Source organism: Vicugna pacos, chromosome 17 (genome assembly GCF_048564905.1).
Source record: "Vicugna pacos chromosome 17, VicPac4, whole genome shotgun sequence".
NCBI classification, from domain to species: domain Eukaryota; kingdom Metazoa; phylum Chordata; class Mammalia; order Artiodactyla; family Camelidae; genus Vicugna; species Vicugna pacos.
In genome coordinates this window covers 45,376,994-45,394,914 of record NC_133003.1, presented here as the reverse complement: position 1 = coordinate 45,394,914, position 17,921 = coordinate 45,376,994, and the positions used below count along the sequence as shown (strand labels likewise).

At 41.8% G+C, this 17,921-nt stretch overlaps 1 protein-coding gene, 1 long non-coding RNA gene and 1 other non-coding gene across 4 annotated transcripts in view; 2 read left to right on the top strand and 1 right to left on the bottom strand.

Moving 5' to 3' along the window:
* The window catches only part of SUMF1 (sulfatase modifying factor 1), a 77,534-nt gene that overhangs the window by 49,359 nt on the left and 10,254 nt on the right, over nt 1-17,921 (top strand). The gene's annotated exons all lie outside the window — the stretch shown is intronic.
* TRNAA-GGC (transfer RNA alanine (anticodon GGC)) lies at nt 1,312-1,384 on the top strand. Its single transcript has one exon. It is a non-coding gene; the product is annotated as a tRNA-Ala (tRNA).
* On the bottom strand, nt 12,625-15,530 carry LOC140686807 (uncharacterized). The gene is made up of 2 exons (XR_012060753.1): nt 15,021-15,530; nt 12,625-12,835 (listed from the first exon to the last, which is right to left on the bottom strand). It is a non-coding gene; the product is annotated as an uncharacterized lncRNA (long non-coding RNA).

Below are 17,921 nucleotides of genomic sequence, written 5' to 3'. Positions count from 1 at the left end.
TCTGCCCCAGAGCAGCTTAATCACTGCAGCATGCATTCCTTGAATACCTACTGTGTGCTAGGAGAAGGAGCTGATTGAAGACTTTGATCTGCTGTGAGGTCTTCATTCATGTGTTTTTTTTTTAAATTGAAGTATAGTCAGTCCACAGGGTTGTATCAGTTTCTGGTATACAGCATAATGTTTCAGCATTCACATATTTTTAATGAGGACGGTTTAAGGGCATGAATAAATCAATTTGGTGGAGAAGTAACCTGGTGTTGAAAATGAAAAAAAGCATGGAAGTGTTAAGGAAGTGAACTTAAAGCTTGATAATAAATCACTATGGTTGTAAATTATACTTAATAAGTACCAAAGGCAAAGCAGGGCAACCACAAAACATCCATCTCTTGAGGCTGTGCTTATGAAAAGGATTTTGTCTTCTCCCTAGTGGAAGATGGAAATCGTTCTGGAGGAAAAGCTAATGTTTATCCATTTCCACGTTTCGTTGTGGTTCTGGAGCAAGGTATCAACAACAGCAGCAAAAACCTGTTGAGAAATAGAAATCAGCTTGAATATATATGGCTCAGATATCTAGATCTTATAAACACATTTTCAAACACATTGTCCAGACACATGATTCTTGCTTGAAAAGAGAGAGTGCTGATTCCTGTTGCTATTTGAAAGATGGTAAAAATGCTGTTTGTTTCTCAATAATATTACCTTCTGAGTCTCATGTTAAAACTCTTGACTCTTCGTGAGCAATTAGAGCAGGACACCCAAATATATCATGACCTCCTGTCTTAGTTTGGAAGATGAGTGGATCTTGGTAGGAAGTGAAAACCTCGAGCCTCTACCGCTTCTTTGATACCCATGACAGCTATGGTCCTGCAGCCTCTAGCTTCAAACTTCCTGGGGCCAAGAACTCTCTAATACCTGGGGCATCGGGTTGTGTTATCAGATATTCTCACTGTTGGATGTTTTCTCACGTCCAACCAGATATTCCACCCCCTGCGCTTCAGCTCACTGGTCCTCATTCTGCACCTGGTGAGAACACAGAACACAGCTTCTTTCTGACTCCTGCATGAAAGCTTTTCAGATTCCTGCAGATAGTCACAGCCTTTGCCCCTCCGTCTTTCCTTTTCTAGAGAAACATCCCCATTCCTTCAGCTGCACCTTGAATAACTTGGCTTCCAATCCAGGGCAACCTGGTTACATTCCTCTGAATAATATGAGTAGGGGAAAAAAGTCCCCTTTTCTAAATGGATATCCAGAGATGCACACAGACTTCTAGATATTCCCTGATAGATGCAAGTAAGAGTGGGGCTCTCAGGGGGAGGGTATAGCTCAATGGTAGAGTGCCTGTCTGGCATGCATGAGGTCCTGGGTTCAATTCCCAGTACCTCCATTAAATAAATAAATAAATAAATAAAGCTGATTACCTCCCCCATTTAAAAAAAAAAAAGAGTGGGGCTGTCTTTTTTCCTCCTCTGTCATCACATCTCTGATCGTGTCAGCGTTTAAAAGTTGAGCCAACGGAGTCCAATAGAGCTGGGTTTGAATTTTATTGCTGTAACTGTGGTTTACCAATTGTGTGACCCTGGGCAAGTCACTTAACTACTCTGGGACTCAGTTTGCTTCTTTCGTAAATGTGGTTGTCGATTCGTACTTCACAGAGTTGTAGAGAGGAAGTGAGAGAGTATAGCCATTTGGCACAATGTTTGCAAATAGCAAACGTATAGTATGTGGCAGCTTCTGTTTTCATCGCGACAGGTTCAGTGCTGCTACCGCTGTGAGCCCTCTGACTAGGATGCTGACGAGTTGTGGCTGCGGACCCGGAGGAGCTGCGTTTCACTGTTGGCCCCTTGTAAGCCTCTAGGCAAATAACCCTGCCCTCCCCGCCTGATATGCATTGATTTTAGGCTAGGTCTCCTGAAATATTGTTGCTTTGTAACTGTGTTTTATGGTTTTTAAGCTTTTAAAAATTCTCTTTTTATGCTTCGTGCTGCATTTTGAAACTTAATGAAGAGCCTCTTCTCTCCATCAAAGTCAGTTTTTTTATGGGCTTCACCCTTGAGAGGCAGCTTACAGACATCATCATGACCATCAGCACTGTCATTTATGGTAGCTGTTTTCCCTTCTAGTTTATTACAGTCAACACATTTGGCTGTGTTTTTGTCACTGAGATGACGGGATGGGACGAGGCTCCAGGAGGAGCCCTGCACCCTGAGGTCAGCCCACATTTCCTGAGGACTTACTGTCTGAGGGGCTGTATTGGCTCTCAGGGATACAGAGATGCATGAGGCAGGCCGGCTGTTAGGAAGTACGTCGTGTGGGGAGAAGTTGGGTAGCGATCATGTAAATCAAGCTGTGCTGTGGTTGACTTAGGGCCTCGGTGAGCTCTGTGCTCCGGGGAGGTGCCCTCAGGGAGGCTGGCGGCAGTTGGCCGGTCACTGGGCTTGGTGCTTGGCATCCAGACACACATGCCTTTTGAGGAGTTCGTGGTGAGCAGAGAAAGGGTTTTCATCCTTTCTTTTCCTGCTGCTCTCATTTTCTTGAAGTACAGCCTGGCCATTGGTGCCCCAAGCCACAGCTGCCCTCTGTTTGCCCTTCAGTTCTGAAGCATCATGCCTTTTCCAGACTCTCAGTGAAAGCAAAAGCTGAGAGGGCTGCGTGCGTGCGCGTGTGTCTGTGTTTCCTTCTCTTGGTTTTGCTGCAGTGGATGTTTCCCCTCCTTATGGGCGCAGGAGAGCTGTTTAAAGAATTTCTGTTAGCTAACCGGCTAGGGGCTTTGGAGAGTGACTTGGGGATTGTCTTCCTCAGTAAAAGAGCTTTTATGAGCTATCTTTTTCATGGTGGATAGCACTCCTGGGAGGGGAGAGCCATATGCTCTAAGACTGGGATGACAGAAGGTCAGCATAATGGGTTGGGGCTGTAACAGAACTGTTAAAGGCAAAGAGCAAAGAGTTTGCTAATGTGCTTATTTGCTGTCCTCAGTCAGGTTCTTCCCACTGCACTGAATAACAGAGCCGTGGTTATGTGATGAGAGCAGAGGTCAGTAGCCTGGGTTTCCATCTGAGATCTGAGATTTAGCTTTAAAATGTCAAGGGGCTCAGGTGAGTCATGTCGCCCTTATCTGGCTTAGTGCTTCATCCGTCAGTTCTGCGGGGGATGTAGCAAGCTGTTCCTAGGGCACAGTAACTCTGGGTAAAGCCCTCGGGGCTGGTGCTGGCTTGGAAAGTGGGCAGTGATGGATGGAGAAGCTGGCAGGAACATGGTTCAGTGGACAGGTTTTAAATGATTCAGACCTGGTTCCACATCCTAGTTCTGCCACGTGATGGCCTGGTGGCCATGGGAGAAGGGAGTTACATGTTTAGATTTTTGTTTCCTCATCTATAACATGGGGGTAACGATGAAATTTAAGGACACTGGGTTGTTCTAAGGATTAGAGCTCCTAAACCACAAGTGAAATCATTACACTGTTTGGGAAGAAAAAATGTGGTCCCTGTCAACTTGGAGATGGTCCCCCAAGCCCTTCTCCACTCCAGGTTTCCAGATTATTAGGATAAAATGTGTTTGGGTTACAAAAGAAGAGCTATTCCTCAGACCCTTGTCCTCAGCCCTGACTCTACCCCGGGGTGCCTAGTGCTTTTGTGAGGAGCCAAGTCTCAGTGCCTATGCTTTACTTTATGTATAGTTTTTTCTCCCCAAAGAGCTCAAAGTTCTCCCTCTCCCCTTCCCTGTTTCTCAGAGACTCTTTTTTTCTGCATTTCTCTTATCCTCTAAATATTCCTGATTGTACAAAAGAAAGCATATGGTCCCAGTCTCATTTCTTACGATAATTCATGGAGTGGGGCGAGGTTCTGACTTTGCCCCAGATTTTGGACTTGATTTGCAGAGTCAGGATTAAATCCCAGGTCATCATTGTCTTTTTTTTTTTTCCATTGAAGTACCGTCAGTTACAATGTATCAATTTCTGGTGTACAGCACAATGTCCCAGCATGCATATACATACATATATTCGTTTTCATATTCTTTTTCATTAAAGGTTGTTACAAGATATTGAACATAGTTCCCTGTGCTCTACAGCAGAAACTTTTTTAAAAAATCCATTATTATATACAGTGGCTAACATAAATCCCAGGTCTTCCGATTGCAAGACTCTTGCAGTATTTACTGGATTCCAGATGTTGTTTGAAATGCGCAACTCTAGAGGCTACTTACTTCCTTGTCGTATTTTACCACAAACTGCATACGTTAAGTCAGGAATTTCAGGAAGTGTTCTAAATATGAAAGATAATCGAAGAGATGTGAATTGCTGTGTCATGCGGTGGCTTCTTCCAAAAGCAAGGGAGAGGCAGTGAATTATGCCTGTGGTTTTTTACATCTTGAGATTTTAAATCAGTTTCCTGTCCTTCTTACCTTCCTCATCTCTTATTTCTGCTAAATTGCTCTTAAAAATTATTGATTCGGCAAGTTAGTTTTTGCCCTGAACACTTAACTGTTAATGAATTGTGAAGTAACAGTTGTGTCATTTTCCATTTCTATAGCTTCACCTTTCATGCCTTTCCCTGTGCCATAGTGTGACTCATTTGTTCTTTCCCTAAGGATCCGGAAATAAAACCATGTTATTGAGAAGAGAAAAATAGAACAGTTAAATCATCTTTATATCAGGTTGTTCTGGGGATTTTTTTTCATGTGGATCTGTGGCCATACTTATAATATAGGTATATACCTACCCACATGTGTGATTTCTATGTAAGTATTTAATTTATCCATTCAGCAAAATTTATTGGCGTTCTACTGAATGCCACACTCATGTGCTGGGTTCTGGGAATCTGACAGACACAATCTTCTTGCCCTCATGGAGCCTGTTAAGGAATCAAACAAACAAACCTGATGACATATTAATTCTATGTCAGGAGGAACTATAGCATCATGGTTGAATGCAGCCAGTTTTGGAGTTGGACCTGGTTTCCTATCTTAGCCACCTACGAGCTGACTGATCTGGGGCAAGTCACTTAAATTCGCATTCAGCTTCCTCATTTTTAAGTGAAGAAATAGCAGTACCCCTTATGGAGTTAACCGAGAGGTTTCATTGAGATACCCTGAAGAAAAGGTTTAGCATGCAGTCAGCACTTGATAAATCTTAATTATGATTATTATGTTTTTAAGTGTAATGAAAATTTAAATACAGTAAGCTAGCAAGCTATGAGATGACACCTCACTCGGAAATCTCATTCATGGAAGACATTTGTTGTGGACCTTTTTAGGGGTGTAGGAAGGAGATGAGCCATCTGGGAGCCTGCAGCTGTAAATAACACCTCTCTGTGGACAGTCTCTGCTTCATACTCACTACAGAAAGTAAACGCTGATGCTAATGAAGTGACAGTTCTTACGGAACTGGGCACTTCACACTTGACTCCTTTCACAACGTACAAAATAAAATCATGAAAGTGTTCAAGTATTCTCTGAAAATAATGTTTAACTAAAAATACCATTTCATATAAGCTAATTGCTTATATTCTCTCATAACTTGCTAATGAGTTGTTGTTGAAGAACACGGAAGACTGTGAATTTAGGAGAACATGATAAATGAAGTCCTGAGCAAGACTAAATTGTGTTTATTTTGCTCCCTTCACGCTATGCTTTTGAGCCTTATCTGGCTTTGCAAGCAGGACTGAACGGTTTCACACTGTTACTCTGAGAGATGGAGTGACTGAGTCTGGAGCCGACCTTTCAGCACATGCAGTCTGTACCCTGTGATGTCGGTGGCTTGGTTTTCGTTGACTCAGAAGTCACCTTCCTTTAGGATGATACTGCTATATACCATGCATTGTTTAGGATGAAACAAGCTGATTTCTCGAACTTTAGAACTAACTCCTCCAGGATTGAACAGACCATGAATGTTCTTTTGTGAAGTACATTAGCATATTAAGCTTTCTTAAATTAAAGAACCATCTGCATTATTAGACAACAAATTCCATCTAGCAGTGTACCCCTGTTAATAGGCAGATGATGAGAAAGTTTGTTCTTTGTTGCAGAAATCCAGTGTGTTACTTATTTTCTCTTAATAGAAATAGCTTCTTCTGTGTTTAAGTTGACTGGTTGTTAGCATTTAGATGTTTTATGGCCTTGTGTTGGAAAAACTACCACTTATTTTCACAATTATAATGGTCTATGTCTCTTAAGCAAATCATATATATCTACCATTGTATAAGTCAGAGTATTAACCATTTTCCTGGGACCTTGCTCCTTTTTCTTCTCTCTTTCCTTCCTGCCTACAGGTTGGATAGTATGACTGTAAAAGTTGATGCCCTTGGCCACCTCATGCCAATGAGGATGGCTACTATTTAAAAAAATAGAAAATAACACGTGTTGGTAAGGAAGTGGAAAATTGGAATCCTTGTGCACTGTTGGTAGGAATGCAAAATGGTGCAGCTGCTTGGAAAAATAGCATAGAGGTTCTTCAGAATATTAAAAATAGAACTTTGACCGAGCAATTCTACTCCTGGGTATATGCCCCCCAAAATCGAAAGCAGGATCTTGAAGAGATACTGGTACACCTGTGTTCATAGCAGCATTATTAACAACAGCCACAAGGTAGAAGCAACCCAAGTGTCCATTGATGGATGAATGGATAATGAACATGTAGTGTATATATACTGTGGAATATCATTCAGTCTTAAAAATGAAGGAAATTCTGACACATGCTGCAGCATGGATGAACCTTGAGGACATCATGGTAACTGAAATAAGCAAGTCGCAAAAAAACAAATACTATATGACTGACTTACATGAGGTACTTAGAGTAGTCAAATTCATAGAGACAGAGAGTAGAATGGTGGTGCCTAAGGCTAAGGGGAGGGGAGAATGGGGAGTTAGTGTTTAGTGGGTCGAGTTTCAGTTTTGCAAAACAGACTGTTGGAGATGGATGGTGGTGATGATGGCACAGCAGTCTGAATGTGCTTCATGCCACTGAACTGTATGGTTGAGGTGGTAGGTTTTATGTTGTGTGTTTCACTACAATTTAAAAAAAAAGTTGAGGTCCTTGAATAAGGTACCTGAAAGAAGACTGTAGTTGCTTCTCTCCCATCTTGGCAAGGATCCCTGCAAAGTATCCCTGGAGGAAGTGAAGTGGTTGGGATGGAGAAGCTTTGAGGCGGAAGGATCTGGGGGTGCATCCAGCAGCTCATGTCAAATGGGTGGTGAAGGAAGACCCCCTAAGTGCAGCACCTGCATCTCACAGATGAGGAAACTCAGGCCCAGAGTGAAGTGACAACGCCTGAACTGGATGCTCCTGCCTTCCCATGTGGTCGGGCATGGTATGTGGCTCCCTGGAGATGCTCCCTGCCTTGGCTCATCGTGTCGGGTCTCTCCAGGGTTTTTTGCTGATATTTTCTACTTGCATTCTGTCTTAAGCCCAAGAATTTTTATTTTGTGCTTTTATATTGATGAATTATAAAGGAGCAGAACTGTTTTTACTCAGCACTTCTGACACCAGATGTTAGGTTTTCTCCAACAACCAGCTCTCCAACTCTCTGGATACCAACTGGGTGTCTTATGATTCAGTTCAGTCTGACACTAACCACCCAGAGTTAGCACAGACTTCACAGGTTTAAAAACTCAGTCCCACAACTCTGCCTCCACTTCAGAGGCCAGTCACAAGTATTGGGTGCTCCGGGTACCCACCCTTCTATCTTAAGTTGGCTGCTAAGTTGGGAGTTCCCACAACTTCCCCCTTTCAGGTTCGGTAATTTGCTAGAACAGATCACAGATCACTTTACTCACTATCACGGGTTTACTGTAAAGGATATAAATGAACAGCCAGACTACAGATTTGTGGGTTCTCATGACCTCTTCCTCAGGTTTGGTCATTTTTCAGAACAACTCACAGAACTCAGGAAAGCGCTTTACTTACAATTGCTGGTTAATTACAAAGTATTCAATTCAAGATTAGCCACAAAAGAACGACACTCATCTTTCTTTTTCCAAGGGTTTCAGGAGCTCTGTGCCATAGTCGGGGGACAAAGACCAAGTATTTGGGGTTTGATACGACAGCTAGGAAGAAGGGGAAATACGGAGGAAGAGGAGAGAGGGTAAATCGTGGGTGGAGGGAGTGTGTGATCTTTCAGCCTGTCTGGTGACTTGTCATTTGACAGAGACACTAAATGGAGTGTGAAGTAAGCTCACAGGGTCAGAGGCAAGATGCAGAAAGAACTGTAAGTGCAGAGGACAGTGTTGTTATGAGGGAACCAAGAAAAGGAATGGTTGGAAACAAACCAACATCGTGCTGTCTTAAGAAGCATGTCTACAAGCAGTCTTGTACGTGTACAGAGACACTTTATACCTGTGTGACACTGTGGCTCATTGAGGTCTCATGGCACCTGTAGTTTATTCTGTAATGAAAGGAAGATGTTGGATTTCCTACTTCTATCACTTTATTTCTGGGACATGATTTTTCCTTGGAGGTTTTTGAAAACCATTCCAGTAATACATAGGGGAAGATGAGACTTTACAAAGTAGGTCTACAAAATGGAGCAGTTGCTTCCATGGTATGAAGTTGAAACCCCTCAGTCCAGCAGGGGGCAGAGGGGTGTTGAGCCAGTGAAACCACTGAAGGCATCTGTCATATCAGTCTTAAGTATGGATGTCTGTTTAAATGCTAAGTGTTGCTACTTTAAATGTGCATTTATTCCTAAGTGATAGAAGCAGATGCCATATGCCAAGGGAAGTCCGTTAGGAGAAGCACACCCAACAAGGGGCATATTTCAATTCTATCCAAAAACTGAGAATGTCTTTATTTGTTAAAAATACAAACTCTCAACTCACAGTTTCCTTTAGGTTTTAGCCATTGTCTTGCAATGAACTAGTGAAATACTGAAAGGTTTGTGCTCTTCAAACTGGAACAGAGGAATGATTTATTTTAAAAATGTAATACCACATCAGCTCATAAAGGGCACATGGGTGAGTGGCGGGATGTGAGCCTGGACCAGATGGCCTGGACTTGAACCCTGGCTCCTCCACTTTCTGGCTGTGTGACATTGGACAGGCTGTTTAACATTTCTGTCCTTTAATTCTCCATTTATAAAATGGGACTAATGATTGGGTGACCAAGCATGCCTAGTGTATGCTCATGCCTGGCAGAGTTGTTAATAGCTCCTCTGTTCACTCCCCGAAGCATCCTTAGTGGGACAATGAATTACATTGTTGCCCTACCAGTGGTGGAACCTATATCAAAATCTCATTTGAAAGATTAAAAACATTAAAACAATACTAGATTATAATACGTGCTCAGTAAATATTAGCTGCTATTATTAGTTGCTACAACTGGAACCAGTGTTTTAAATACTCAGTTTTATGTATTACCCGCAGAAGCAAGACTTGTGACCACAGACCTTGGGCTGTGAAAGTGACACATTTTATTGGAAAATGGAGGACCACGGACACAGTGAGCAAGTTAATACAGTTTTGAAAATTCTCTTCCTTTTTAGCCTAGCGTGGGTGAAGCAAGTAGCATGGAGGAAATGACTGTTTTCATTCATTTCTCTAACAGGGTAATCACCATACAGCACATGCTGGTTTCACAGAGAAAACACTGCGGGGGTTGTTGATTTGGACTGTGTGTTTAATGTGCTGTTCTTTCCAACCTGATCTCTAGTTTCCTTTCTTTGACCTTTCCCTGGCTCTCTGGGTGTCACCCTCCTTTCCCTTTCCTCATGCAGTGTCTAAAGCTAATTGCAGTCCCTTCAGTTGGTCCTTGTGCTGGAGGATGAATAGAATTACACGTCATTGAAAAAGCTTTATTTGAAGTATTGGTTTCATCTACCCACTCTTTTTTTTAAATTACTGAGCTACTCCCCCTCCCCCCATCTACTCTTAAAATCCTTTGTCATGTGTGACATCGGGTAAACCAAGTGAATTGTTGGGATTTTGACTTTGTTTTTCACGTGCGCACCTTGGTCAGAGGCGCTGCTAGCCTGGAAGCTGCATTGGGCCTCGTCACTTGCTGGCTGTGTGACCTTGGGCACTCCAGTTATTTTGTCTTTCTGAGTTTCACTGTCCCTCATCCCTAAAATGAGGATAATGATTCTTCCTGCTTCCCAAGGTTATTGTGAGGATCAAATGAGATAAGAGTTATTAGTGTGCTCTAAGCAAATGTAGGCTGAGTTCCTTTCTTTAAAAGTGGTTGAAGTGGTTGAAAAGACATTCCTTTTAGGAGACGCATGAGCAGAGGCTAGAAGAAAAAGAAGATTAACAAAAGCTGCTCCTGTTTGTGAGCTTCCGAGCTGCCTGTTGTTAAAGTACCTGGTAATTTAACCAGGATGCTGCTTTAGCATGCATGAAGTGCCTCACATAGCAGCAAATCATTTTTCTTTAATCCTAAACTTCACCTGCCAGAACCATGCCTGGGGAGCCCCTGTGATATGATGGCTTGGAGGCTCTACTAGAAGTCGAGTGGGCAAGAGAGCCTAGCTTTTTGCCAGTCAGTGTGAGAATGACTTTAACCGTCAAGGGAAGACGCACGCTTCTCCGGGTCAGACAGTGGAGAGTGAAATCTGCCCTTTGAAACTCCACATCCCCCTGTACTTAGACTTCTAAGGAAGGCTTTGACTCCTAGCATTTTGGGGTTCTGGAAGTTTTTCTTCTTCTCACTTATTCTAGTTTATGATTTGGTCTCCTTTAGCTTAAAAACTGATTTTATGATAGAAAATTTCAAACATGCAGATGTTGAAAGAATAGTGTAGTAAACCCTCATGTCCTTAGTACCACGCCTTAATAATGATCAGCTCATCCACACATCCCCCACCCCTCCTCCCCTGGATTATTTGAAGCCAATCCCACACCTTTTATTTAAAATACCATCTTTTGGGGGGTTTATTTTCATTAAAAATAGCTTTATTGTGGTATAATTGGCATAAACTGTGCATTTCCAAAGTATAAAGTTTGATCAGTTTACTTATGTATATATACATAACTATATATATGTATATAAATATATATGCTGATAAAAAATAAGTACATATACACACACATGTGTGAAACCACCACAGTCTGGATAGTGAACATACCCATCACCCCAGCTTTCCTTGTGCCCCCCGGTCATCTCTCCATCTTGCCCTCTCTGCCTCTCATGCCCAAGCAATGACTGATCTGCTTTCTGTCACAGAGATTAGTTTGTATGTTTTAGAGTTTCAGATAAATGGAATCATACAGTGTGTACTTTTTTATTTTGTCTAGCTTCTTTCACAATAGCATAGTCTTTTATTTGTTCTACACATACTACTGTGCTCCTGCTCAGTACCATTTTGGAAGCTACAGGACCTGCTAGGAGGCTCTTGTAGTGGTCCAGGTGAGACATGGTGGTTTGAAGCAGAGCGGTTACTATGGAGATGAGAGCTGCCATCCATTAGAGATCTGCTTTGGAGTTAGGGCTCGTCAGACCAGCTGGATATGGGGGTGAGGGAGAGGGAGGAATCGAGAATTACTCCTTAGGATTCCAGCTTGAGCATATGGATAGGGTGTAGTGAAATGGAGGAAGACTCAGGGAGAAATAGGTCTGACGTTTCCTAGTTTGATCCTTTACTGGGTGTGCATTGCTTTTTCAGAGTTATTGTTGTTATCATTGTTTGGTCTTAAGCAGTATCTAATCTGCAGATGAAAACAGTATTTATAACACCTCAGGATATTCACAGGATTGCTGGGTCTTCTCCAAATGTTATTAAATAAAGGCCAGCTGCCATCGTCAAATCGAAAGCAGTGAATTTCAGTTTTTCCCTCAGGTGTTTGTGGTATCGGTTGTACTGGGCGAGGGGAAGAGAAAGTAGTGCAAAGGCAAATAATGTTTTCAGAGTTTTAAAAGCTTCTTGAGGAGAAATTCACTCCACTTCTTCTGTGGCCCCAGAATGTTATTGTTTGGGTTTTACCATTAAACATGTTAATGTTCTACCGAGTCTGATGCTGCAGTAATAGCTTCTGCATGCTGTGACCAGCTATATGAATTTCATTGTAATCTAACAAAGCCTGGCTTCGTTTTAGAGGGTTAGTAACATGTCAGCTATTTTATTAGAACTTAGACTCCCTTTGGAGGTTTGGCTTTAGAAAACTGGTCAAGTGATCACTGTGGTTTTGGAATTTTGGGAGTTACATGCCACCTGGTTTGTGGACACCTTCAGGAAACCTGAGTTAGTCATGAACTAATAATGTGAAGTAGTAAACAGTGACTGCATGTTTGTTGTTTATTACTTGCTCAGTACTTCTATGCATTATCTCATTTAACTCCCACATCATTCCAATGAAGTATGTACTATTGTCAAATCCATTTCACCGGGGAAGAACCTGGGACATCGAGAGGTTACTTAACTAGATCAGTCTCACAGTGTCAGAACCATCACTGGAACCCAGGCAGGTAGTCTGACTCCAGAGCCCACGCCTTTCCTTAAGAGATAACCCTCGAGGTGGATCTTGCAAAATAAATAGTAGTTTAATCGGTAGTGGGGATGGGCATATCATGTGGAGAGAATCAAACGTTTCTTCAGCGGGACATGAGAAATTCATTGTCCTGGGGGTGTGATTATGAGAAATGATGTTGGTAAAGTAGGAAGGACATAGAGCCTGAAAAGTACCTTTTTTGGTCAGCCACAGCAGCTTTTTCATAGATACATTTATTTCTTTAAAAGTTTCTGAAATCTTGAACAAGTTCAAGGGAACCCACGTCTGTTTTATCAGATCTTAAGAGCTCAGATGGGGAGCTTCTGAACGAGCCGATCTCGAAGGCATCTTCTGATTTCAGACAACCCGGATCTGATCATCCTGGAGTAAATCTGCTGCTCCCACCTTTTCTGTTCAGCTCTGATTCCTTTTAGGGTTAAAAGGAATAGTCAATAATTTAAAACCAAATGGTCTTCTAAATCTGCCCACACTCTGACAATAGCTGAAAGACTAACAGTCAGCTTGCATCTGAATACAATGGGAGTGGTACCCTACTTCCTTAATTCCTAAAAGGATAGTCTGTGATGTGGTAGTTAATCCTTTTTCAGAGGCTCTTATTTCTTGCTTTGAAAAAGGTATTGTGCTATTTAGTACTAAGAATTGATTATAATGAAGAGATAATAAATATAAAATAAGAGATACCTTTAAGCTTTAATAAACAGTGTTATGTCTGAGTGTCACTGAAGCAGAAACAATACACAGTGGAGCATTTTAGTTTTTATTGCACTGAATGTGTTCTGTTTTTTCATTAAAAAAATGAAATGGGTACTTTATGAATGTGAATTTCATAGATCAAATCTCTGACCTTTGTCTCCCAACCTCTTCTTTCTTTCTTCCTCAGGCAACATTGTTAATAGTCCTTTAATGATTCCTTTTGTAAAGAGAGTCTATGCTTATATTAGTGTGTATAAGTATATGTTTTTTTTTAAGAATTCTGTTATGGAAATACTAATAAGTAAGTGTAGAGAGAATGTACCCATAACTCAGTTTCAACAACTATCAACTCTCTTAATCATGGTTCAGTCAGAAATAGAACTACTAGCGTGTGTGTAATAAGGAATTTATGACAGACTTGACCTTCCACAGTGACCTTAAAGTTGCTATTATATATATGTATGTGTGTGTGTGTAAATCATTGAAATGTCTAGTTTTCACCTAAAAAGCAATAAACATGCAAACTAACAGGAGAGTGTGACCCATATTATGGGAAAAGATTAGTTAAATAGAAACTGAATAAGCCCAGATTTTGGATTTAACAAAAACTTACAAGTAGCTATTATGTTTAAAGGACTAAGGGAAAATATATTCAAAGAATTGGTAGAAAATATAATGTGAATCAACAAATAGAGAGTCACAACACACAAATGGAAATGATTAAAAAAAAGAACCAAGTGAAGTTTCTAGAATTGAACATACAATAACTGAAATGAAAAATTTCCTAGATGAATTCAATAACAAATTAGAAATGGTAGAAGAAAGGATCAGTGAACTTGAAGGTAAATCAAGAGAAATTTTCCAAACCGAAGAACAGAGAGGAAAAAAAAATTGGAGAAAAATCAACAGAGTCCTGTGTGACAGAACCAAGCATTTCAACACACGTGTAATAGAAGTCCCAGAAGGAGAGGGGAGAAAGAAAGGGACAAAACATTTCTGAAGAAATGATCTAAATACTTAACCAAATTTGATTATCTACAGATCCAGGAAGTTCAGCGAACTAGGATAAAGACAAAGAAAAATACACATGGATACGTCCTAGTCACAGTGCTGAAAGACAGGAAATCTTGAAAACAGCAAGAGAAAAGCAGCTTATCACACGAGTCAACAACAGTGTGATTAATGGCTTATTTCTCATGAGAAACAGTGGAAGTCAAAAAAATGATGGAGTGATATATTCAAAGGGCTGGAAAAAATTATCAACTAAGAAGTCTATACTTAGGAAAATTATCCTTTAAAGATGAATGTGAAGGAAGTTTGATTTCTGGTTCTAGGAAAACAGAATATATATTCATATATTTTCCTATTCTTCCCACTAAATACGTTGAAAACTCTGGACACTACCTCTATAAGGAACATAAGAATTCCCTGAAAGGCGAAAAGAAGGCAGGTAGCTGCAGACCCTGGGACCCTAGGGGTGACATGGTGGTGAGTTCTGTGGATTTCCTTTTTGCCCCATATATCCAGGACTTGGAGCTGAAGAAGCCACCAACCTACAAATGCCAAGAGATGTAGACCAAAGGAGTCCCAAGAAAAGTCTGCTTTCTCCAGCCAAGGGGGCAAGTAGGAAAGGGGCAGACTTTCAATACAGAAAACTTTTAGTCAGTAAACCACTCTGTTCCATCTAAACACCATGGAAAAAACTGTTCCCCCATGCCAGCAAATGCCAAGGGAGGAGCCTAGATTTGCACCCTCATGAGGCTGTACTGAGGTGCCATTACACCCCTGCTAGGGTGGTGTCAGAGAATGCCAGGCAGGGAGCCTAGCCTTGCATCATTGCCTGGCAGCAATGAACCATGGTGTTAAGTGGAGACTGTGTGGGGAGCTAAAACTCTTACCTCCTCCAGCAGTAGGTAATGGGGTGTCAGTGGAGGCTGAGTGGGGAACCTGGACTTCTGGTTCATCTGGCAGTAACGAGGCAGGTCCTCCCTTCTGCTGGTGTGGCATCAGGGAAAGCCAGCTGAAACAGACTGTTTAAATAAGATCCAGAGTCTTGTAACATAATAAAAGTTATCTAGGTTTCAATTGAATAATGACTTGTCATACCAAGAACCAGGAAAACGCCAAACTAAATGAAAAAAAGATAATCAATAGATGCTAACACAAATGGCAAGGATATTAGAATTATCTGCCAGAGATTTTAAAGCAGCCATGGTTAAAATACTTAAGTGAGCAATTATAAACATGCTTGAAGCATAAAAAAAAATAGAAAGCTTCCAAAAATAAATAGAAGATATAAATGAGAACTAAGGACAAATTTTAAAACTGAAAGATAGAAATAACCCAAGTAAAAGCTTTGTGAATGGACAAAATGGAGGAGACAGAGGGGAAAAAACTTGGTAAACTGGAAGCTAGAACAAAAATTATTTGTTGACTACATACCATGTCATTGTTGATGCCCCTGTGAAATAGGACCTGGCCGAGCAGGCTGGTCACCCCGCTTCCTGCGGGGTTACTCCTCATTCAACAAGCCAGGCTTGCTGATGAGCGGTTCTGTGGCATCTGAGGTGGATCTGTTTCATCGCTCAAGACTTTTACGCCTTTCCTGGTGTTTCAGACGAGGATCCATTCCCCTACACTGACCCTCGGGGCATTGCCCCATCATCTCTTCTCCTGAGAACTTCAGCTGCGCCTTCGCCTCCTGAGATTACTGGGGCTGACATTTAGAAACTTGCTTTTTTTTTCTTTTCTTTTTCCTTTTGTTGTTGTTCCCTTGCGGTCACCCAAACATGAGAAACCTGTTCATATTTCGGTGTCCGAGAGTACAGCAGGGATGGGTAGCACTCCCTTTGGAGAGAACATTCACACATCTTCTGGTCTGTTTCTGGGCGGAGTCCCTGGGTTCAGTCTGTGTTTTCACTTTGATTTGTGAGTAGCGGTGGTGGAGGCGGTGGGCCACTGCAGCCTCTCTTCTCACCAAGTATATAGTCAGAAAGAGGAGATACTCAGACACTGCTGTCAGAAGCTTCTTCAGTTGTTTTAACCTGCAGTAGAGAGACAACATTACTTTTGATTTATTGATCCTTTCTTTAGCAAATAGAAGTGGAGACACTTTGCCCTTACAGCAGTTTCCTAGGGCTGCCATAACAAATCACCACAAACTGGGTGGCTTGAAGCAGCAGATCTGGAGGCTAGAAGTGTAAGGTCCAGGTCCTGGCAGGGCCATCCTCCCTTCAGAGTTTGGGGGAGAATCCTTCCTTGCCTCTTCCTCCTGCCATTGGTGGCCATTCACCGGCACCCCTGACAGTCCTTGGCCTGTAGCTGCATCATTCCAATCTGTCTCCATCGTTGCGTGGCCTTCTCCGTGTCCTCTCCTCCTGTTATAAGGACACCAGTCATTGGATCTAGGGTTCGTCATAATCCAGTATGGCCTCATCTTAAATATTTAGAAAAATTACAAATCTGCATAGTTCCTATTTCCAAATAAGATCACATTCTGAGGCTCTGAGTGAACATGAATTTTTGATGAGGGGGAGGGACACTATTCAACTCTGTCCTAGTAATTTTTCTGTTTTTCTTGGCAAAGTGGTAAGCATTTCAAACAGATGTAACTAATCCTACGTCATGGTATTTTCTGGTGAAAATAGTTTTATTTAGAAGGGTCAGCTGAGCAGTCACCTAGAGGACTGTAGTATTTGCTGTGATCCTGTCATCCCAGAATGACTCACGTTCGTGCTTGTGTCACTTCGATGAGTGTCACTTTTATTGATTGCAGACTTGATTCTTTGGAGATAGCGAGAAAAAGGAGCTGTTCTGTTCTCACTCCTTCCTGTTGGCAAATCAGCTCCTTCTTGTTCTTGGATCTAACTTGACAAAAGAATTTAATCTTGCATGATAGCAGACCCAGTGAGAGACGTTCATCAGAATTTAAACTGCCGTTTGGTACATTGTAACACAGCATGCGGAGAACCACCGGAAGCAATGTAATGCACGAATTCCCAAGCAAGAAGTTTAATGTGGGGGAGAGGGGACATTCTATGGGGTCGCTGCACAGTTACAGGTGCTTTCATTTCTGCTTCAGTGAATTCTTGGTGATTATACTACTTTTGTAGAATAATAAACTCTCCCAGCAGAGTCTGTTGTAAATGTCTGTCAGATTCCAGATACTCCTGGGGAGAATGCTGTGCTGGTAAGTCATTATTTTCACATGGAGCTCTTCTTTTTAGTGCCTATTTGTGGTTGTTAAAAGTTTACTAGTGTAACATGAAGCAGTTAAGGCCCTGGAAATACAGTGGAATGAGGAATAGCCAGTGGCTTGGTCTGTGGCAGTTTTTAAGAAATACTTAGAAGGAAACATGAACTTCTGCCCACAAGTTGACATTTGCAGGTCAGTGTGTTGGCCATGCTTGGAGCAAACATGGTTCTTTGAACGTCCTCCACTTCTGTCTGGGCCTTTGACAAGGAAAGGGAAAACTAGGGTAGGAGGTGTTGTTCTACCTGCACTTATTTGCAGTAAACAAAGAGCAGGCAGCTGTGTGATTAGTTGACTTCTTGCATAACGAGGGGAAAACAAAAACTTCTTACACCCCTCAGGCTTCCCAGAAGTGGTTCTGGGTTGCAGCGGTGCACTGGGAACTCTCACGTCCTCTTTGCACAGCTTACCTGACAGTGAGGCTCTCGTCTTGGCAACTGAAGTTTACGGTGTTCATTCCCATCGCACTTTTATCCAAAGCCCTCTCTGGAAGAAATAGTCTTACCTCTTGGCTGGCTCTTTGTGGCTCCAGTTCGCATTCCAGCGG